The 23,068-nt window shown below is 38.1% G+C and overlaps 1 long non-coding RNA gene across 5 annotated transcripts in view; it reads right to left on the bottom strand.

The window, feature by feature from the left end:
- LOC123595787 overlaps window positions 1-23,068 on the bottom strand; it is a 31,812-nt gene continuing 8,744 nt past the window's right edge. For 3 of the 5 annotated variants that reach the window (XR_006711376.1, XR_006711375.1, XR_006711374.1), the window contains one exon: window positions 1-454. This is a non-coding gene — a long non-coding RNA (uncharacterized LOC123595787). Of the gene's footprint in view, window positions 455-19,434; window positions 19,907-23,068 lie in introns of those variants that run through there. The other 2 variants (XR_006711377.1, XR_006711378.1) reach the window with 1 other exon arrangement.

The following is a 23,068-nucleotide window of genomic DNA, read 5'->3' as shown; positions in this document are numbered from 1 at the left end:
TGAAGGTAAAATGCCACATTTATTATAGTATTTATGTATTTTTTAATTATGTAACATGCATGAATCGTACTGTCATTTTTTATTAGGTTTCTATCCTCGTTTACGCGTTTCCCGTGAAGTTTTGAGTGCTGTGTTCCCAGCCCCATTTTCTCATGGGTCCCGGGGTCTTTACCGCACAATTCTGCATATTGCAGTGAGTTTTAGAAATCGCATATGCTGGGTTATATCAGAAATGGCTCTTTTATCCTCCCAGAAAATCAGAGTTAGAAAAGTTTATTTTACAGATAAAGCAAAAAGATTGAAGCATTATGCGTAAGTCACAACGTGCTCTTATTTACTGTGCCAGGCACACTTCTGTCTTGTATCTTCTGATATTCATCCTTAGTTTTCACCTCTGGCAACCATCTTTAATCTGATCGTGTTCAAATGAAGTCGTCTTGCTGTGTAATATTTGCTGTGGCAAAAGAAGTGAGGATACGACTTAGATAATTTAGGTCTGATGTCTACCACTAACAATGCAGTAAGGATTCAAATTTTCAGCGGTATATCCTTATTACTGGACTCAGCAAACTGGGCTGACAATTGCCTAATCTCCATGCTTTATTTCATTTTGTAGGTCAAATATAGATTCATTATTAAATAATATCAGTTTCAAATCATATAGGTCAGCCGCAAATAAAAATAGATTTATATATAAAAAACCCATTTTATTATTATTTTAAGGAACCACACATTTTATTATTAGATAATATTTTTCAAACATGTACTACACGCAGATACGTAAAAATGACTGAGGATGACTTAATTCTTCCTTTGGTTGTTTCATGTATATTGTTGCCAAAACTGGGAGCTATTTGGCATCACTGCTCTATAATGGGAAGAACTGAGACTGGCAGATGGAGGTCTGTGTCCCGACATCAGCACTTCCATGAATTCACTAGAAGGGTTTGAACTTGTTAATGGGGCTTAACTTGATGATTTGTAAGGTTCCTCTGCAAAGTGAGCAGGTGTATTAGGGCTCTCCAGAGAAACAGGATATTTATATTTATATTTATGTCTATGTCTATGTCTATGTCTATGTCTATGTCTATATCTATGTCTATGTCTATATCCAAAGATATATATCTCTATCTATCTAAGAGATTTATTATAGGAATTGGCTCGTGTAATTATGAAGGCCTCAAAATCCCATAATCTGCTATCTGTAAGCAGAAGTACCCCAGCTCAAACAGAGAGATTGAATTTATACTCTCTCAATCTTCTTGTTCTTTGTGGGCCCTCAATGGATTGTATGATGCCCCATCCAATTGGGTAGGGCTATCTTCTTTACTTGGTCTACCAACTCAAATGCTACTTTCTTCCAGAAACATTGTCACAGATACACTCAGAAATAATGTTTTATCAGTTATCTGGGCATCCCTTAGCCCAGTCTAATTTCCAGATAAAATTAACCATCTCAGTTAGGTTTTCTGCTGCTTCCCCTTCAGCTCACTTTCCAGATTGGCTGCATTTAGAGCTGTCCTCTGTTCAGATTGTAAATCATGGAGAACTCTGTTCTTTCACCAAAACTTCTGAGACTCCTGCAAGCACCCTTTAGAAAAGCCCTAGTGGGGGCGCTGTCTGGTGGCTTAGTCAGTTGAGTGTCCGAGTTCGACTCAGGTCAGGATCTTGCATTCATGGGCTCGATCCCTGCATGGGGCTCTGAGCTGTCAGCTCAGAGCCTCGAACCTGCTTCAGATTCTGTGTCTTCCTCTCTCTCTCTGCCCCATCCTCTGCTCACACTCTGTCTCTCTCTGTCTCTCAAAAAAGAAAATAAAAAAGCATGAAAACCAAAGAAAGAAAGAAAGAAAGGTCCTAGTGGACAGAGAGGCACAGGAAAAAGTCTTTTGTAAGAACACACAGTTCTTGAAACTTTTGAATGTGGTGCATGTAGGAATGAACAATCTAAGAGTTATAGACTACTGACAAGGGAGGAGAGGATGACAATAGTACGTGGTTAATTTGATCAGTAATGTTAATTGAGTGAATGAAAAAAAAATGGACAAACATTTCTTCCTTTGCTGCTATAGGCCAACTGTCAAAGGTCTTTCAACCTCATTCCACTCTGGAGTAGAAGGAGAGGATGAGATCATTGCAATGCAGAGATAAGCAAAACCTTTAAACTCTCCCAGTAGATTAATTTTTTTTTTTCAATGTGACTCGCAAAATAGGTCACATATCTTAGCTGTGCTACCATTAATCTACTGATAGATAAGCTCATCTCTCTCTCTCTCTCTCTCTCTCTCTCTGTCTCTATTTATTTTGAGAGAGAGCAAGACAGAGAAAGCACAAGTCGGGGAGAGACACAGAGAGAAGCAGAGAGAGAATTGCAAGGAGGCTCCACACTGTCAGTACAGAGTCCATCATGGGGCTTGAAATCATGAACCACAAGATCATGACCTGGCCTGAAATCAAGAGTTGGGAGCCCCCAGGAGCCCCTAAGCTCATTTCTAAGACTCTTTTATTCCTTCTGAGAGTGAATTCTTTCCAAATGAAAAGAAAGGGAGAAAAAAAAAATCTAACAGTTATAAACACAAAAATGACCAAAAAAAAAAAAAAAAAGGCAAAAAATAAATGTATACACCGAGGTACAGCAAGTTGGATTAAATTGCCTCTAAGGCACTATCCAAATGTAAGCTTTTAAAAAAATACGTAAAACTTACTAGTTGTAAACATGTTGATTGATTGGCTGCCACATTAATTGGAATTTGTGTCATTTGTTCAAAATCTCACAGAAGTGGAAAACCATGGTAATAACACTCACAGGAAATGACCTTACGATGTGCTTAAATATTGCAGTGATAAGCCATACATTCAATAGCGAGGTACTCATTCAGAAAGCTTGTGATCTTGTCTCCGGGAGGGCTGTTAGGATCCATTTTCCACAGATCTTGAGTTGAGGAAATGAGAACACGATTGTTAAGGACAACAACAACAAAATGAGTAAACTGTTGAATTCTACAAAAGATGGTCTGTTTTGTCTTCAAAATACAGTAGGGGGCAAAGGAAAGGGCACTTTAAGAAAAATGACATGCATATTTTTAGCAGAAGTTACGACCACTCGTGTGATTCAACATAAAATATGTCATATCTACATAATAGCTTCATGCTTGCTATTGTGCTAAGTGAACTGTACTTTTGATGCATTCTCTATTCATGTTAAAGTGTGGGTAACAAATGATAGAGGTCAACAGTCACGGCAATTGGACATTCTGAGTATCTTTCTTCTGTGACTCTGAGTCAGTCTCCTCAGTGGATTACTAAACACATTCCAGAAATCTCATAAGTTACTACTGGTCTAAAAATGGATATAATTAAAGACGAGTAAACCTACCGCAGAGGCTGATGTAATCTTTTAGGGTAATTAACACAAACTATTTACAATGGACTTTTATTCTACTTTTCTAAAGATTGCATATATGTTACTACAAGTTCATATGGCTTACCATTACAAAAGTGACCCTCCCCCCGCCCCCCATAACGTGCTCCTGCAAAGAAAAGATACCTGCATTGTAATTGTTCTACAGGAGGTAACATCAGTAACAACGGTTGTAACTTTGACCAGCGCCAGGAGAAGATAGAGGAATCTTTCATGAATTTCATTACTTTAAGGATTTACCAATAGGTACACCTCTGGGTTTAGGAGTACTATGATTTGGAGCAGTAACTTCCAAAGTCTAAGATCTAATTGTCTCAACGAGGCTGCTTTTATTGCCATGACACTTGCTGCTTTCCATGGTGTGGGGAGAGGCGGTTCAGTCCTAAAAGCCTCCTTCTTTTCACACCTGAGAGAGTTTTATTAAAATATAGAAAACAAAATGCCTTTTCTTGCTATTTCCTAATTTTAACTCAGACACTAACTTTCCACAGTAAGGTTTTCTAGTCTCTGCGGACTTACTAAAAACTCTGTGAAATAGGACACTTCTGGATAATTGATAATCTTTTCTTTCATAATTGACCATTACTTCTTACAGGCCAGGTGTTGTGCCCAGTGCTTTTGCCCTATCTCTTCAGCCCTCACAACTACTTCACGTGAATGAGTGATTTCCCACTTTTCAGGTTGATGAAATCAGAGGCAGAGGGATTATGTCAATCTCCTCAGATCACAAGGCAAAGATGAGAATCAAATCAGCTTTGGTTTCTTTGTTTGTATTCCTAGCTTTAGCTTATACGGTATATTCATCCTTGGAACTCTGTTATATATTGCATGGTTCAAAACCTAAATGTTCCCTTCTCTATTGGGGCTTAGAAAAGAGCAAATGGTCAGATGTAAGTTTGTTTCTCTGAGCCTGAGCACGGAGAGTATAAGGATTCATGTGCTGGCATATATGAGGGGTGCACCGAGCCCTGGGGAATAACTGGACAAAATGAGAGGTTGGATATGGATTACAGGTATTGAATTGACCTGCTTTAATTACCTCATACCTTAAGAGGTGTCCGTGGGATCTTTAGTGTATTGAATTCCTATGACTTGTCCATTCTAACCCTTGATGAAGAACACAAACTTTTCTTTCCATAATCACACCTAGAGTCATGCCTATATGGCCTGTCCTATCAGGGATTAAAATAACCTTTGATTTTTTTATTACAGCAAAACAACAACAACAACAACAACAAAAACACCCACAAACAAACAAACAAACAAAAGAACCCAAATTGTAGAAATTAATAGTCACAAAACCCAGGACCCAAATCGTGTCTTTGAGATCCTTTATTCTCACTATAATTTGACCTGATTGTTACTTAGGAGTAGTGGAGATTATTTTCCTTTTTCTGAGCTGTCAAAATTCAGTTGATACATCACAGATCCCTAAAGCTATGTAGGGAACTCTTCCCTTAATTCCACCCGCTTCATTTCTAAGCATCTGTAATAGTCACAGCTGGGTTCAGTGAGAGTTCTGCTTGCCATGAGTGTGAGATCATGCCCTAAGTAATTACAGTGAGCGTGCAGTGAAAATATGTGGTGAGTATAATGTCAGGAAATCATGCAAATTTTATTATCATCAGTGAAGTGGTAGCTGGTGGAGAACTTGTCAGTATTTGCAACTTGAAGCCTCTAATTACCTTGATTTACTTGTAGTACCATTCATAACCTTGCTGCCGTGCTGTTCCTGACAGCACTTTTGCATTTTACAAGAAAGGAATAATGCCACATAAATAATTTAAAAACAATAAATCATTTAGAGTGGCTTTAAACCAAAACCTAATGCAGTAGCTGGCTGAGTTCTTGCTACATTTGACAGGTAGCTGGCATGCAGAATTCATCCATGCATTATAAGCATTTACTTTTAAAGTTCACAAATCCAAAACAGGATGGAAGAAACAAAAATGTGACCTAAACTCCTCTGTCCTGAATAGTCCATGTCACCTTTCTGAGGCCAAATGGGAAATGGAGACATGAAGGTCTTTATAGAATAATTCTCCTTAAAACACAGATTTGCTGAGTTATGCTAGGTAAATGAGTAATTAAGACCGATTCTCCTCCAGCAGAGCTGAGTGTTGGAGGAGTACATAAACATGCCTGTGGCAACATCCCCACCCCCACCCACACAAGAGCTGGAGGGGAGAGCCTGGGAAGGTTGGGGAGCAGGATGAGAGAACAAGCTGATATGCAACCAGTTCCCACCTACTCTCAGGGGAGGACACAGCTCTTTCTCTCTGGTCATTTCTATTCACACAAGACAAAGCAGATAATGAAAAGCAAAACCCATGGAGAAAAGCTTCTACTTAAGAAAAAGGTAGGACTGCTTCCATTATGCCGGAGGGAGAGCTGGGTCTGCCAGCTGCCTTTGGACAATTGAGTTCCTACTGGGTGCCAAGCAGGTCATTATCTCTTTTAATCCTCACAACAATTCTCTGAGGTAGGTATGATTATCCCCTTTTATAGATAAGGACAAAACCTGAGTTAGATTAAGTAATTTGCCTGAGATCACCAGCTAGGAAGGGACTATCAGAATGAAGTCTGAATCTGACTCAGGCAACACCCTCCCTCCATCATCCCCTGCTTTGCCACACCCACCTCTCCTCTCAAACCTGATTTATTCTTAACCCCATCTATAAATTCATTTAGATTTTTGACATTTGTGAGGACCATTCACAATGGTGGAGTCCCAGGGGTAAGAAGGCAGCCTGAAAGTCACCAGTGAGGCGATGACTAAAACATCCCTCCTCTACCTCTCCGGGAGGGGTCTCCTACCATACTCTGCCCTAACAACCCACAAGAGGGCAATGCACGCAGCTCACCCAAAGCAGGTGACCGCCGTGCATTTCTCCTCTATTCATTGCTTCAGCCCCCCAACGGTTATTCTCCCCAAGTTCCCAGCTACCTCATTTCCCTCATCAGGTGTTTCTCTTTCAGAGAAGACCTCCCCCAGACCTGTTAAAGCCCCAAAGTGCTTTTTATTTTTTTCTGCGCAAATGCCAACATTCAAATATTTCCTCAGGTCAGTGGTTCTCAAAATGTTAGCCTGCCTGAGAATCACTTGGAGGGCTTACTAACTATTGCTGTCTTGTGAATTAAAAATGCTTAATGCTCAGGCCCATAGTATGTGCTTGGTAAATGTCTTCCTTTTCTATTTTAAATTTTAAGTTTTTCCTGATTTAAGTTTATCTCGGTGTTCCACGGGCTTTGGACATCAGTTTCTACTTACCAGAAGTGAGTTCCTTAAATTAATGCATTCAGAAGGAGGAAGGAAAGTCGCGGTGGGGGCTGGGGGGGGGGGGGAGGTGTTCACCCCTTTATTTGTACTGTGTGAAAAAGCAAATGTACATACTTGTGTCCTCTCATGTCTGCATGGCATGCACTAAAGACGTTGTAGCATAACCACAATTGCGCATCGTTTATGGGAAAATATCATTTCTTAAGAAAGTCACTCAGTTCAAATGTTTTTGAAATGTTTCAAGGAAAAGAGAGTTGCTCTTTAAGAACTAAAAGCAAATGGAAGAGTCCAGCTGGTAAAATCTGCTAGAAGCTTTCTATAGCTACTGAGAGGCAAATGCATTTGCTAGAGGTTAGGCACTGCTCAGAAGGGAAGCAGGGATAGACTCGGGAGACCTAGTAGTCGAAGAATCTTGCTTTTGGTGGGAAAAGACCACTAGGGAAGAAGGAACCTGGTAGATTTTTACCTACTGCTCAGAGTAGTGGTTCTCAAAGTGTGATTCCCACTGAGATCTTGACAGAACGCACATTCTCTGGTCTCACCCCAAACCTCCTGAATCAGAAACTCTGGGCATGGGGCCTAGAAATATGTGTGTTAGCAAGCCCTCCACGGGATTCTGATGAATCAGAAAGTTTGACAACACTGGCCTCGAGCAAATTTTTTCAAGAAAGGACCAAAAAGGGTAGAAAGTACATTGACCTGAGATTTTAGTTATGACTGGTCTGTCACTGCCACCAGAGTCTTTCATAAGGACAATGGAAAGCAACAGGAGGACAGAAGTCCAGATGATTCTCAACCCTGGCTGCACATTGGAATCACTGGAGGCACTTAAAAAATGCTGTTCCAGGGGCGCCTGGGTGGCTCAGTCGGTTAAGTGTCCAACTTCGGCTCAGGTCATGATCTCGCGGTCCATGAGTTCGAACCCCGCGTCGGGCTCTGTGCTGACGGCTCAGACCCTGGAGCCTGTTTCAGATTCTGTGTCTCCCTCTCTCTCTGACCCTCCCCCGTTCATGCTCTGTCTCTCCCTGTCTCAAAAATAAATAAACGTTAAAAAAAATTAAAAAAAAAAATGCTGTTCCAAAGTGGCTTATGCTGAAAACAGCAGAAAACCAAATACCCAAAAAGACACACAAAACCCCCCACCCTGTGCTACCTCCTAGCCATTCTTATTTCATTGTCCTGAGGTGGGGCCTCAGAGTTCCATATTTTTAACAGTTCGTCAGATGACTCTAGTGTGGTGGCCCATGTTGAGAATTATTATTGTTATTTTTAACGTTTTTATTTATTTTTGAGGGGGGGAGGAGCAGAGAGGGGGGAGGTCAGAGGATCCGAAGCAGGCTCCACCAGCGAGCTGGATGTGGGGCTCAAACTCATGAACTGTGGACTCATGACCTGAGCCAAAGTTGGAAGCTCAACTGCCTGAGCCACCCAGGCGCCCCTGTGTTGACAATTACTGTTGTAGAGACTTGAAGTCTGGAACACTGCAAAACTTAAAATACCATGACAGAAAGTTAGTCACATTTTCTTAAATTTTCTAAATTTAATTAAGGGCTGGATGATAACAGCTGTCATTTAGCTGAGTTACCAGACCTGTCATGATGACGAGACGATGTACATGGCAAAGCTACTGCCATTGTTCCTACTGTGACCTGTTAGCAGCCTTTAAAGGTCTGCTGGGCCCATATACAGTAGGGGCGTATACCTTTAAATTGAGCCCGTGGCCCCTTTACAACTAACTTCTGTGTGAGGGGAAAGTTGTGAAGCTCAGGGAAGAAACTTTGGTCTCAGAGTGAGAAAATTCGCACTGGAGCACCTGCCTTGCCACTAACAAGCTATACCGCTAGGTCGAATAACTTAAATGCTCTGCACTTGTTTCTTTACCTGTTCCACCCAGTAAGGTCCCTTCCGGCTTAAAAATAAAAGCTTTACTCATGGTTTCTTTTGTTTCAGGAAAAGTGGACATTTTTACATTTATATATTGTTAAGAGACAACCTAGTTCAATGCACCACAGATCTCAACCTTCGAGTGTTACTCCTTTGACTTTTTTTAAAATTAAAGTTAACCTTTCACTTTCCGATACCTTTATGGATGTTCTAAGGGAAATGCAGAAGTTGCCAGAATTACGCTCACACTATGAACTGAGAATGTCCACTTTACCTCTTCCAACTGAAAAATCACAAATGACACCAGGTACAATCTGTTAAGTTACCTGGAAAGTCAAGTTTTGATGAAAGAAATGGAATTGGCCATGGAAAGTAAGAAGCTTCCCTGGCTGCCTTTATTTTCAACTACTGTTCGAGGTGTTTATGTTTGATTTCATGATTCTTTTTTACTTTTTATTCTTGAAGCCAACTTATATGCTGAGAAGAGCTTGGCTAAAGCACATTCTTTTCCTCTTATAAATGATGCTCCAGATCGTATGCAATTCTGAGAGGTACCATATGAAGCGTATCACACAATTATTACGGTCCATTCATCATGGTTGGTTTCAACAGCTGGATTTGGAAACCATACAAGGATCAGATTCTAAATGGAGTACTTAGGAAGGAGATAGATATGGCCTCTACCTTTATTGCTCCTGCAGTCTATCCTTTTTGCATTTTAATGTTGTAAATATTTCTTCCGCTGTAGCATAAAACATCTCTCTTTTCCCATCTCTCTCCCATCCCTCCTACCCTCCCTCTTTCCCTCTTACTCTAGCATATCTCCGAGAACTATTAACTCAGAAAAGATCATTGGAGAGTTTCATATAAACTTTCATTTTGAGGCACAGGTCAACCAATAAATGCTAGTTTTCGATCATATTCTTTTAACAAACCTTGATACACATATATGTCTATCAATACACATATGCACATGTACATGCACACACATACATACGTATGTGCCCCCTCCCCACTTTTGCAGCCTCGAGAGAAACCATTTTCTTCTCTTTCACTGACAGATGATCTTGGAGGTAGTCAGGTGCTCCAGGACTAGAGGGTGAAGTAGGAAGTCCTGGGCTGGAGGAAACAAGACGTCCTCTAGTTAAAGATGCCCAGTACCTTCTAACTAGCATTGAAAAAATAACCAATTGTTTTCAGGGAAGATAGAGATATAATGCTGGATTAAAAAAATCTTTTATATAATTGGGATTAAAAAATGATATTGTGATTCAGTAAGCAGAGCCTATGTTGCACCTGTCTCATTTGGATCTATGCAGCTTGCAAAGAATATTTTTCATTAAAATCATATTTTAAAACACACTGAATTTAAAGCCATAGTCTTGAATTGCTGTACCTCAAGGGTTCAAATCAAGTTAAAAAAAAATAATCATGTTGCTCTCAATTAAAATAATACCAGTAGGGCACCTGGGTGGCTCAGTCAGTTAAGCGTCAGATTCTTGATTTTGGCTCAGGTCATGATCTCTGCATTTTGAGATCGAGCCCCATGTTGGGCTCTGTGCTGAGCATGGGGCCTGCTCAGGATTCTCTCTCTCCCTCTCTCTCTGCCCCTCCCCTGTTCATGTCCAATCTCTCTCTCTCTCTCTCAAAATAAGTTTTTTTTTAATCAAGACTTTAACAAAAAAGTAAAATAATATCAGTGAGATCAAAATTATTTGAAGCAGTGATAAATAACAATTATTTAACACATTGTAAGTTACATTTAATCTTCTTTTCAATTTCCTATTCACATATACTTATAATACATGTTATATATAATTAGATAATATGTATTGTATATAAGTATAAATTGTATAATCCATTGTATTATGTATACATATATAAATAATATATTTACATTATAATTATATATAAATCTATTGATATTTCATGTTGATAATTAAAGACCATCTATGTAGGGGACAATCTGTGACAGAAAAGTAATAACAAAAAGATCCCTAAGTAGATGAATTAGGGTATTGGGCTTACCTACAAGTAAAGGCAGTTATCCTTTTTTGAAAACTGACAAACCAAAACCTCTACAAATCTTATTGAAGACTTATAAGAAAGTGATTGCTTTCATTCAGCAAGAGAGATGCAAAGGGCATATCAAGATAAATTCTTCAACTATGAGTTTTGAAGTATTTCAAATACATATCAAGAGTTTGACAAACAGAGTTCCTTTATGGTATAATGTGTGTGGTCTCTATGAGACTTGGGGAATTAGATACCTAGGAGACTTCTAAAATTTCATTTTATGCCCACTGACACTCAATCATACCTCTTGCTCTCTTCTTCCATCATATCTAAATATAAACAAAAAAAATTCAAGTGAGAGAAATTTCAAGCTAAAAACAAAAATGGATCACTAGGTAGATAGAAATATAGGCGTATGGTTGAGAAATACTTGAACACCCCCACCAAAGTCTCCATACCCTTTGAAACCAACTCTATTGGGGCGCCTGGGTAGTGCAGTCGGTTAAGCGTCTGACTTCAGCCAGGTCACGATCTCGCGGTCCGTGAGTTCGAGCCCCGCATCGGGCTCTGGGCTGATGGCTCAGAGCCTGGAGCCTGTTTCCGATTCTGTGTCTCCCTCTCTCTCTGCCCCTCCCCCGTTCATGCTCTGTTTCTCTCTGTCCCAAAAATAAATAAACGTTGAAACCAACCCTATTAATAAAAACTTATTTGAGCCCATATCCATGATATTATATCTTTATTTATAAATTGTGTAAAGTTACTATTGTACCAATATATAGTTTTCAATAATACTTACTAAAGTAAAATATTTTTATGTTTATAGCATATCCAATGTGACATTTTCCTTGTATTTTTAGCATTTTAATCTACCTTATCGTCTTTCCCTATCTTTCATCAGGTGTGAGATGTAATTTTTGTTTACTGAACATTTTCAAGCTCTTACGACTTCCTAGGTACTATGCTAAGAGCTCTAGGTGATACATAGGTAAAATGGACTTGTCCTGTCTCATCTAGTGTGTTCCTAGTGCCTGTGAAAAAGACATACCCTAGCCAGAATAGCAATTTTTGAATTAATGGGGCATATGGTTCAATGTAGCCTGTGGTTTGTTACCTACTAGTCCTTCATCCAAATGCTAAGGTATAAAAGTTGGAAATTTTATTATATATATATGCATAAAATGTATATGCATTAAATAGATATACTATAATATATAGCTATATATATAAATATGTATCTATATATATAAATATATATAGCTATATATATAGCATAGTATATATGTACTTTATAGCTATATAGTATATATAAAATATAATCCCTATTATATATTTATCTTAAAAAAAAAATTTAACGTTTACTTATATTTGAGAGAGAGAGAGAGAGAGAGACCGAGCGCAAGCAAGGGAGGGGCAGAGAGAGAGGGAGACAGAATCTGAAGCAGGGTCCAGGCTCTGAGCTGTCAGTACAGAGCCTGAAGCCAGGCTGGAACTCACCAGCTGTGAGATCATGACGTGAGCCGAAGTTGGACACTTAGCCAACGGAGCCACCGAGGCGCCCCTGTATATTTATCTTTTAAATTAAAAAAAAAAACACAACCTGTTTATTTATTTTTGAGAGACAGCTCATGGGAGATGGGGGTCGGGTGGGGGAGGAGCAATGAAAGGGAGACAGAGAATCTGGCTCTGCGCAGTTGAGCGTGACATGGGGCTCGAGCTCGAGAACCATGAGATCATGACCTGAACGGAAGTCAGACGCTTAACTGACTGAGCAACCGAGGCGCCCCTATTTTTTTTTTTAATTTAAAGTGTTTCATTTCCATTACTAGTAGACGGTATCAATGCATATATTGTAAATGAGGAAACTGTAGTGTATTATTAGTTCTTAATCATAAGTAGATGTGAATATAAGACATATAAATTATTTAGATTTTCGGATAGGCTAAGAACAGGATTAAGAAGCAAAGTTTATTTGAGAACCCCGTGGCAAGCATTGTACTGAATTTTTCTATTATGCACTTTCTCATCTTATCCTGAAAATACTTCATAAACTAAGTACTTTTCATTACTTTTAGCTTACCAGTAAAACAAACAAACAAAAACAGGCTTTAAGAGAGATTCTGTGATTTATCCAATATGACAGTCACAAAAGGGTAGATCTCAGCTTAAAAGTCAGATCAAGATTAAAATTCAGATCATTCTGCATAATAGCTAACTCAATTCTAGATTGATTTTCCTACCTTCTTACTAATAAGGACGCTCCAGTGCTCCATCGAGATTAAAATCAACAGCATTTCAATATAGTTTATGGGGGCATGTTCGGATAAGTCACTTGTAAGTAAGCATTCTTGTGGTTTGCTTTATTATGAATTAGTGATAACATAGGCTATCAGCCCTGCCAAATTTTAATATGCATTCAATAACTGTTTTTATAACAGTTAAACCTTTGTCTTGAAAAAATGTGAGTGGGTAATTGTCAAAAATATGAAATACAGCCAGCCAGACTAGAAGACTAATTGCTTAAACTTTTCCTGCAATTATATATATTTCCTTTATACAAACACATAATACAAAATAGCACAGCACTAAAGTTGTGTCGCAGGTTAATCTATTTGTCTCTGATGAGAGATTTTAACCTTGCCCTAACTGCAGCATCTCTGTGTGTCTTCTAACTTCTAGATAAAACTCCTTAAAAGAGATAATATTTTCTTAGGGAAACTTCATGGTCTCCCTCCTTGAAATATTCCTTGGCTCTGGAGACCGCATCCTGGGGTCAAGAGGTTGCCCCTGACCTCAATCCCCTCTGGGGTAACACATCAGCTAAACTCTTTAATGAGTGCCTCAGAAACGTAATCCTAATAAAGAGAGCCATATGGGAATGATAGATGCATTTTGTACGGAGACAGAGAGACGTGTTGAAAGCCTCAGTATCCACAGAATCCGTTAAATAATTCTTCACTAATTTTTATTGCTTTGTATCAGTCTTGTGCCAGATGCTGTAGTTTTCTACTCAATGTGTTGCAAAGTGATGACTGAAGCAGTTTTCTACGTGGACAGGAAAAGGTGCCGTATGTGGCAGTTACTTACATTTTGTGATACGGGGGATACGTACATCAAACATTTCATTGGTCTTTTGTGGACGGATGTTCTATTGTTTTACTTATATTGGTACAAATTTACTGCACAGTGATATGATGTTGCTTTTCTGTACTTTCGATTTCTGTGTAAAGTCATTTTATAAAGAAGTTTATTTTACTGAATCAAAGACTACTGACCTGGGACACCTGGGTGGCTCAGTTGGTCTGACTTGGGCTCAGGTCATGAGCTGGGGGTTTGTGAGTTCAAGCTGACTGCTGTTAGCCTGTCAGCACAGAGCCCACTTCCGATCCTTGTCCCTCTCTCTCTCTGCACCTTCCTTGCTTGCGCTCTCCCCAAAATAAATAAATATTAAAAAAAAGACTACTGACCCTGCGACTGATTAAATAATATAATCGTTTCAAAACAAATGGTATTACATCTCTATTTTTGCAGCAAGGCAATAGTTTTATTGTAAAGACGTAAAGTGGGCAGAAGAAACAATTGTCTAATCTATATTAAAGAACAGAAAACAAAAAGAAGAGAAAAAGAATGTTTTATCAGAGATGATTATACATTAGTAGAAAGTAGATTTTGATAAAAATGAAAAATCCAGATACTTGTCTAAGTTCTTACATCTGGTCATAATACATTTGGCTGTTTCATTTAATGCTAAAATATTGTGAATTAGTATTTAAAAAGCATTACTAAGAAGTAAAACTATTTCTATTTGAGATGACATTATATTGTATATAGAAAACACTAAGGAATCCACCAAGGAACTATTAGAACTAATGAACAAATTCCACCAGGTTGTGGCAACAAGATCAAGATATAAAAGTCAACATATTATATGCATATATAAGAGTTTATATTCTGCTATATATACTCTTGCAGTGACCAATTCAAAAATAAGATCAAGAAAACAGTTTCATTCAAAATAGCATCAAAAATAATAAGATCCTGGGGCGCCTGGATGGCTCAGTCGCTTGAGTGTCCAACTCGATTTTGGCTCAGGTCATGATCTCAGGGTCATGTGACTGAGCCCTGCACCAGGCTTCTTGTTGGATTGACCATGGAGCTTGCTTAAGATATTCATTCTCTCTCTCTCTCTCTCTCTCTGTCTCTCTCTCAAATAAATAAATAAATAAATAAATAATAAAAAAAGTTAAGAATAAAATGCTTAGGAATGAGTTTAACAAAATATATGCAAAACTAATACTCTGAAAACTACAAAATATTCTAAAAAGAAACTAATGAATTAACTAAAGAGAAAGACATCTTGTGCTCATGAACTGGAAAAGTTAATATTGCTAATATGGCAATACTTCCCTAACTGATCTATAAATTCAGCACAATCCCAATCAGAATCCCAGCTGGCTTCTTTGTAGAAACTGACATTGTGATCCCCAAATGCATATACAAAAGCCAAATATTCAAAATAGCCAAGGCATATTAGGGGAAGAAAAAGTTGCAGGACTTACATTTCTCAATTTTAAAACCAACTACAAAACGAAAGTAATTGCGACAACATAGTATTGGCATAAAGATAGGCATATAGATCTATCAATAGAATTGGAAGTCTAGAAATCAGCCCACATATCTATGGTCAATTGTTTTTCAGTGAGTGTTCCAACACTATTCAATATGGGAAAAAGAGTATTTTTGCTAAATGGCACTAAAACAACTCTATATCCACCTTGAACAGAATGAAGTTGGACTACTACTTCAATATTGCATGTGAAAATTAATTTGAAATATATTAAAGACCAAAGTATAAAAGCTAAAACTGGGGTGCACGGGTGGTTCAGTTGGTTGAGCATTTGACTCTTGATTTCAGCTCAGGTCACGATCCCAGGATCATGGAACTGAGCCCCATGTCAGGCTCTGTGCTGAGTGTGGAGCCTGCTTAAGAGTCTCTCTCTCTCTCTCTCTCTCTCTCTCCCTCCCTTTGCCCCTCTCCTCCACTCATGTGTGTGCTTTCTCTTTCTCTCTTTCTCAAATATATTTTAAAAAAAGCTAAAACTATAAAACTCTTAGAAGAAAACAGGGATAAATCTTCATGATCTTGGATTTGACAATGGTTTTTTAGATACACTTCAAAAACATAAGCAACAAAAGAAAAATATTAAATAGACTTTACCAAAATTAATTTTTTTTGTGCTTCAGAGGACAGTCTCAAAAGGGTGAAAAGACAACTCTTGTTAATAAAAGAAATTATCTACAAATCATACATCTGCTAAGGGGATGGTATCTAGAATATAGGAAGGACTCCTACAGTTCAATACTGAAAAGATAAACCATTTATGAAATGGGCAAACAGTCAGATAATGACAAGTGTTGGTGGGAATGTAAAGGAATTTGAATCCTCATTACATAGGTGGTAGGAATGTGAAATGGTACAACCATTTTGGGAAGCAATGTGGCAATTCTTCAAAAAGTTAAACATGGGGCTGTCATTTGACCCAAGAATTCCACACCTAGGTATATATTCAGGAGAAATAAAGACATATACATGTAAAGATACGTACACTAATTTTCATAGAAGCATTATTCATAATAGCCAAAGGGTGAAAACAACCCAAACGTCCATCAACTAATGAGTGGATCAACAAAATGTGATTTAATACATATAGTGGAATATTATTCAGTCAATAATAAATATGAATTACTGATACATGCTATAACATAAATGAACCATAATAATTTTATGCTAAGAGAAAAACTACAAAATACCACATATTATGAGATTCCATTCATATAAAATATTCAGAATGGGTAAATTTACAGAGATAGAAAGTAAATTAGTAGTTTGCTATGACAGGGCTCAGAGTCTAGGTGGGTGGGGTGATAACTAAAGGCTATAGGATTTCTTTTGGGAGTGATAATGATGCTTTGAAACTGATTGTGTTGATTGGTTGTACAACTCTGTGAATATACTAAAATCCATTGGTATACACTCTAAGTTTGTGAATTGTATGATACATGAATTGTATTTCAGTAAAGCTGTTACCAAAAAAGAAGGTATTATTTTGTAAGCAACAATCACATACTTTTAATAGTACGTATCTAGCCCTTTCAATATGGATTTTCCAGTTATATTTGTGCAAAATAAGGAAAAGATTTGACTGTTTTTCGAAGAGAACTTTATTTGGTTTGGATGAATAAACATCCAATATACTTTCCAAGTACAGATTGATTTAAACTTTGGGCTGTCCCTTATTAGCACTGTGAAGTGAATGGTCGCAAAGGTCAAGGGATGTGAAATTGGAGAACAAATTCTTTAGACATTTTTCTTTCTTAAACAGGTGCACCCTATCTAGAGAAACAGTTGCTGTAACCCTTATATCCATTTTTTTGTTGTTGATATCTCAGTAGAAAATACTATTTTCAGAAAGTATTGTCTTGCCAGTGAGTTATACATTTACAACCTACCATTCTTGCCCAGCTATGAAAATAATCTTAGGGCATCACACCAGAATCCTGAAGAGCTGGTGCAGGAGCCAGTTGTGTTTGCCTCTTGTCTCTCTTTTGCCTCTGAGCCTTTCTACTTAATACATCTGAAAAATGTATTAGTCACAGTGGTTTTGTGTTCTGCTTTCGTGAAGCTCTAAGTGAGCTGTTGCACTTCCGAACTAAAATTTCCCTGCTCTCTGCCATCTTTCGCCCTGTGCTTTTCCAGACCTAAAATGTCAAAGTATCAAGCAGATGGAATTACATTTGGAACATTGGTTTCATAGAGAATGACTCCATGCTTTTAGCCGATCTGTAGTTGTATTCTTTTTTTTAAACAATGGACTGCTAATAAAAGACTTACTGAATCCAGTCCTCTGTCTCAAGTAACTACTGTATTTAGATAAAATGTTTGATACTATAAAATAAAATCGGCACAGGCCATTTGCTGAGGGAACCAGGAAGTGATAGTAGGCCAGATTTTTGTCCAATAATTCACTAGAAGAAAGAGGTTTTAGGTACACTTGGATATGCTTCAATATCTTTTTTGTGTGTATTTGGGCTAAAGAAGCTAAAATACTTCTTCTAGCCCCTTTTAAGCAGACGGTTAGCATGGCTTCCTTTTTGCCAGGGTCATTTTGTTATACCATTTAAAAGGATTGGAACTATGGTGTTCTTCTTAACTAGAAGTGCACAAAGACATATTCCTGTGATTGGGAGAAGAGTCTTTTTGCTTTCCCCTGTCCCTTCACATATTGGCTTTTGGACCTATGAGGCTATGATTACGTCTTAATGCATTGTTGAATTTGGCTGGGGAAAGCACGGGGATAGGTACTGCAAAACAACTTACAGGGAATCAGGAGTCTCCTGGCTCTCTCACTTTCTTTAGTTTTGGGTAATAATTTCATCATTCAGTAAATATTTATACGCTGCTACTAGGTACAAGATACTATCTAGATATTGAAACTCATTCAATTTCACTCTTCTCTGCAGAATGAAACATGATCTTTAAGCTGTAAACTTGATTATTCTATGATCCAAAGAGCAGAGGTGAACACATTTGACCTTTCTTCCCAAGAAATCACAATTTTTACCCATACTTACACACTTAATACAGTGCTTTCTCATTCACTGAGATGTTCCCTATTTTTCTAGGTGGTGTTAATAAAGTCTTGTACATGTCTTGAACTAAACTGAAAGTCACTCTAAACAAACATTGTGCACATGTATTTATAACACTAGGGTAATGTCACTGGTGGGGGGATGGGAAGGAAGAGGCTATATTTCCTTACTTTTAAGGGTACCTGCCTTTTCTTGCCCTGCCCCTCCCAATTTGAGGAGTTAAGTGGCAAAAAGAACATGTTCATCCAGACCTGGATCCCTTCTTTTTAGCTACCTAGGATTCCAGAATTTCCTGTTAACAGGGCCCCCACACTGCAGGTGTATGGGGTGGTCAGGCTGGTCTTGGAGCCAGATGAAACCTTCAGGTTGGGGTGTCCTCATGTGTGTGCATCAGGAATATGAGGAGAAGGGAGAGCGGACTCCAGGCCATCTGAATTTTGAGGCTGGGACTGGGAGTACATATGAAATATTCTTTATAAGACATCCTCCTATGTGTATATTTCCATGGTTTCTTCCTGTGTTCTGCAAGGAACACACATCTTTAGAACAAATTAACTGTAAACCTTGTCAAAATGGTAAAGTTGATGAAGATCTCCCCTTAACCTCTCCTTTATTCATCTCTTAATATTGGTGATTTCTTCCCAGTATATCCCCATGTTTATTACAGGCCGTTCTTAGTCCTCCTGCAGCCATGGGCTACCTCACCTGGACCGGACCCTCTCCTTCGATGCACCTCATCCCTGCTGACCCCAAAACAACATGGCTAGGACTCCCTTTATTCCAGAAAGTGCTGTGCTTCTGTAAGTAGCTTACGTACTTAATTAAACGTATTTTGATGATTTATTTACCAATTAATGTATTCTTTTTTCCAGGCAACAGAAGGCTTAATCTTGTTAAAATCTACTTCTGCTCAGAAGGCATGTGTAAGGAAAGCAACCTCCACAGTGAAACAAAAACTCAGTACGTCCCAGATTTTAGGAATTTGAATCATCTGGTGAGGATCAGTCTTGATACTGTTCCCTGGGTCCATTTGGATTTTTCTCATTCTGCTTAGTTTCTATCACTTCTGTTACCATCACCCCTGGGCCACTCTCCCCCGGTGCACGTACAGTCTCTTGTTAGTGAGAGGAAAACTTTCGTAAATACTTACTTCTTTCTCAGTAGTAAAACAGAATAAAGGGGAGACAGATTACAAGAAACGCAAAAATCTTGTTTACCGATCACCATCTGTTCTGCTATAACACAATTGTTGAAATCTTAAGAAACCTTGAGTTCTCAATAATCACGTAGGAAAACAATTATTTCAATAGAAAAAGGTAGGAATGGCAGTTAGGAGGATACGGATTCTGAAAACAAAGTTATCTTAAAGAGCAACACTTATGATCCTTGGCTGGAATCTCAGGAAGGCTGCCAGGGGAGTTCTTGTCTGGCAGGCCTGATGCCCTTCCCACCACACCATATCATGGCCTTTGCCTGTGGGGAAAGTTGTTTCTTCAGGGCACTGCTGGCAGACGAAGAAGCAGCCCTTGGATCCTGCTTTCAGGCTGGGGAGACTCAGGCAGGAGCGCCACCCACAGGAGGTTGGGCTAAATGCATAACTCTGGGAAAGATGAAGCAACGTAGAAGAAAAATCCAGGCCGGAAGCAATGGTCAAGGTCGTACTGGAAAAACAGGGTAAAATATCTGGCAGAAAGGCCAAGTTAGATTATAAATTGAAGAATGACAAATGCCATCAGTAATAAAAAGGTTAGAAACTGATTGGAACATAGTGTATAAATCAGAGCAATTGGTTCTGGACCAAGAACCTGAACAGTGATTGGAAGCAGCTGTCATCTGATGTCTTCAGTGCCTCATGGATTTAAGGGCTCATGATTTAAAATGAAAAGTAGAAAACATGGTCCCTGTTTTATGTAGCTTATACCTCTCAATTAACTTCCCTGTTTAGTATGACTTGAAGGAAGCTACAATTTATTACCAGCGTCTCTCAATAGATAAAGTAAGATACAAAGGAGTTACAGGATTTGATAATGGTTCCCAATTAAATAGACACAACCAGACCTTGACTTTTCTAAAATCCAAATCAGCATTGTGTTATTATGTGTTGGCTTCTCAGGAAAATTGTCTTAAATAGTTTTTCTTGACCTATCAAATGGCTTAATTACTCTTTTTCTGTTAGTATCCAAAGACCTATATAAAAATTGCATTAGCCTAAAAAAGCTATTAATTAAGGCTGATTAACATGTGGAGGAACAAGTTGGTTATGCAATCATGTATACTATAATGGTCAATAAATTATATAGGTCTGTAATAAACAGTGTTCAAGTATTTTATAAAAATAACAGTTTACTCTTGAATAATTATGCAGGCCAAACTTCCAGAAATCAGTAGGAGTTTAAATTTTATTTTGAAATTACTTAGGTTATTTTTAGTCTCTTCTAAATTAGAAATTAGATCCCCTTCTGTGTATTAGTAATTATTTGGAAACTTTGAGTGATTTAATTTCATCAAAATAATTGCCAATACTGTTATTGTTCTTGATAGCTCCCAGTGCAGTAATGCTTCAAGGCAAAGACTAGATTTCTAATTGAAGTAAAGGACAATATCCTTAAAATACATTTTAAGAAAATTTAGGAATTTACGTTACATGTACACTCTTTCTGGAATACATAATCTACTGGGAAACGTTATGAAGAGTAAAAACCTGTTTTTCTCTCTAGAACAGTTATCAGGAGAGGCTTTCAGAGTACTTTGCAATCAATTTTTATTATCAGTCCTTTATAAAACCCCTCAAAATCCAATAATTGACTCATAAACCAAATAGTAAATGGAAAGAGGAAACATTAAGAAGCATGGTTCATTATGCATGGCATCAAAAGCAGAGGCCTGAATTATGATTAATGCATTTGGTTATGGACAAGCATGCACATAGAGCCACATTTTCAAGTTTTGATTTTTTTTAACTTTTTTTTTTTTTGAGAGAGAGAGAGAGAAAGAGAGAGTGCATATTAGAGCAGGAGCAGAAGGGAGGGGCAGAGGGAAAGAGAGAGAGAGAATCCCAACCAGGGCTCAGTCCCGTGACCATGTATGTGTTCATTACCTGAGGTGAAATCAAGAGTCAGATGCTTAACTGACTGAGCCACCCAGGTGCCCCTCAAGTTTTGGTCTTTGCTAAAACTTTAATTTTATCAGACTCAGTCACAGCCATTTCAGTTGTGTTGCTATCATTACCTCCTCTGTTTCAATGTTCTATAATGCAGATCAGAGACATTAACACTGATGTGCCCTGGGAGAAAACAATTTTCAGAGAAATTTGAAATTCTGAGGATAGCAACAATTTTGAAAAAATAAAAAAGATGTGTGTCGCAGACTGTGAGTCTAGAGTTCTCTCTTGTCCAGCAAGAGGGCAGATGCAGAATTGAATGCAAAAGAGGCTAATGTCTGGGAGGAGACAAGAGACCCAAAGAGGGGTTTTGTCTCCATATTTAATGAGCTCTCAAGATATTACCCATGTGAAGAAAACAAGATCTTACACACATGAACGTGGAGAAAACAATCAGACAGTAATCATTAACTTGTGTGTGTAAGAAGCAAAGGGTCGGGGGGGGGGGGCAACTGGAGTTTGTGATATTGGCATCACATGGAAATTAATTTCCTGCAGGTGATATAACAAGTTAGTTGTGATCCTATTACAATATCTCGCTAGCTAAGCTCCGGTACTTTTGCCTCTTGGTGGCGACTTTCCACCCTAAGCTTTTTTCTAACCCATTTATGTAAGTTGCACCTATTTCCCCACAGATGTGGGCCAGTAATTATATATTAGAATATTCACATGATAGTAGATATTCTGCATGGACATGGAAAAGGAGAAGTTTTCGGAGAAAGTTAAAAAAAAATCGGATAAGTAAAAATGTTAATGAGGTCCTGATAGAAAAGACAACACGGAGGGATGCTTTAGGATGGTCACATAAGTACACATTTGTGTTCTGTCCATTAAATTAAGTGTGCATTTAAAATATTTACTGCTGAAACACTGTAGTTGCCAGAAATATTCACTCTTGGTTATTGAAATCAATACTTTTGTGTTCCTTTGGCTAATGTTAACATCATTTTGGCAAATGACACTAGTGCCCATTTATAAAATCTTTTAACTTTTCTTCAAAAATATATTCTAAGATAGTAAAATATTGACTGTTCAGATTACTTGGCGAGGGTTAGCTCTAGTGATATCTGCATTTTCCTAAAAATAATATTCATTTTACCTGTTTTTATATTTAAAAGTGAAACTGCTAGGTAGAGATGGATAAATGGGTAGATGCGGAGTGTGTCAAGGGGTTGGAAAGACAGGGAGAGGAAGGTGACAATTTTGAATGGAAAAAAGATGTGAAATAGACATTTGTTTTTTTCGAACAAGAGATCAGACACACTGAGACAATATGGTCATCTTGCCAAGCACGTTGTTATTTGTAGTCATTTAATACAGTATGTGTTTTCTTCCATCAAAGTGCACTATAGGATAATGACTCCACTGTTTCCCTTTCTTCTCAGAGACTTCCTCCAGGTTAGATGTAAACACTTAATGAACGTGTACGTTATAACAGAATATCACAGAATTTTGAAGCTAGATGTGATCGCAGAGATCATCCAAACTAAACTCATTCTTTTAGAGAAGACAAAATGATTTTCTGATTTCTTAAGATGCAGCATGCTTGCATTCTTTCTGTTAAGTCTGTCCTTCCCAATAGAAAACTTTTTTTTTTACCCCATTCCATGTTGTACCTTGCAAACATTTTTATCATAACTTCTATAAAGTTTTATTACAAAGT

The sequence above is a fragment of the Leopardus geoffroyi genome, chromosome B1, assembly GCF_018350155.1.
Source record: "Leopardus geoffroyi isolate Oge1 chromosome B1, O.geoffroyi_Oge1_pat1.0, whole genome shotgun sequence".
NCBI lineage: Eukaryota > Metazoa > Chordata > Mammalia > Carnivora > Felidae > Leopardus > Leopardus geoffroyi.
This window is presented reverse-complemented; position numbering and strand designations above follow the sequence as displayed.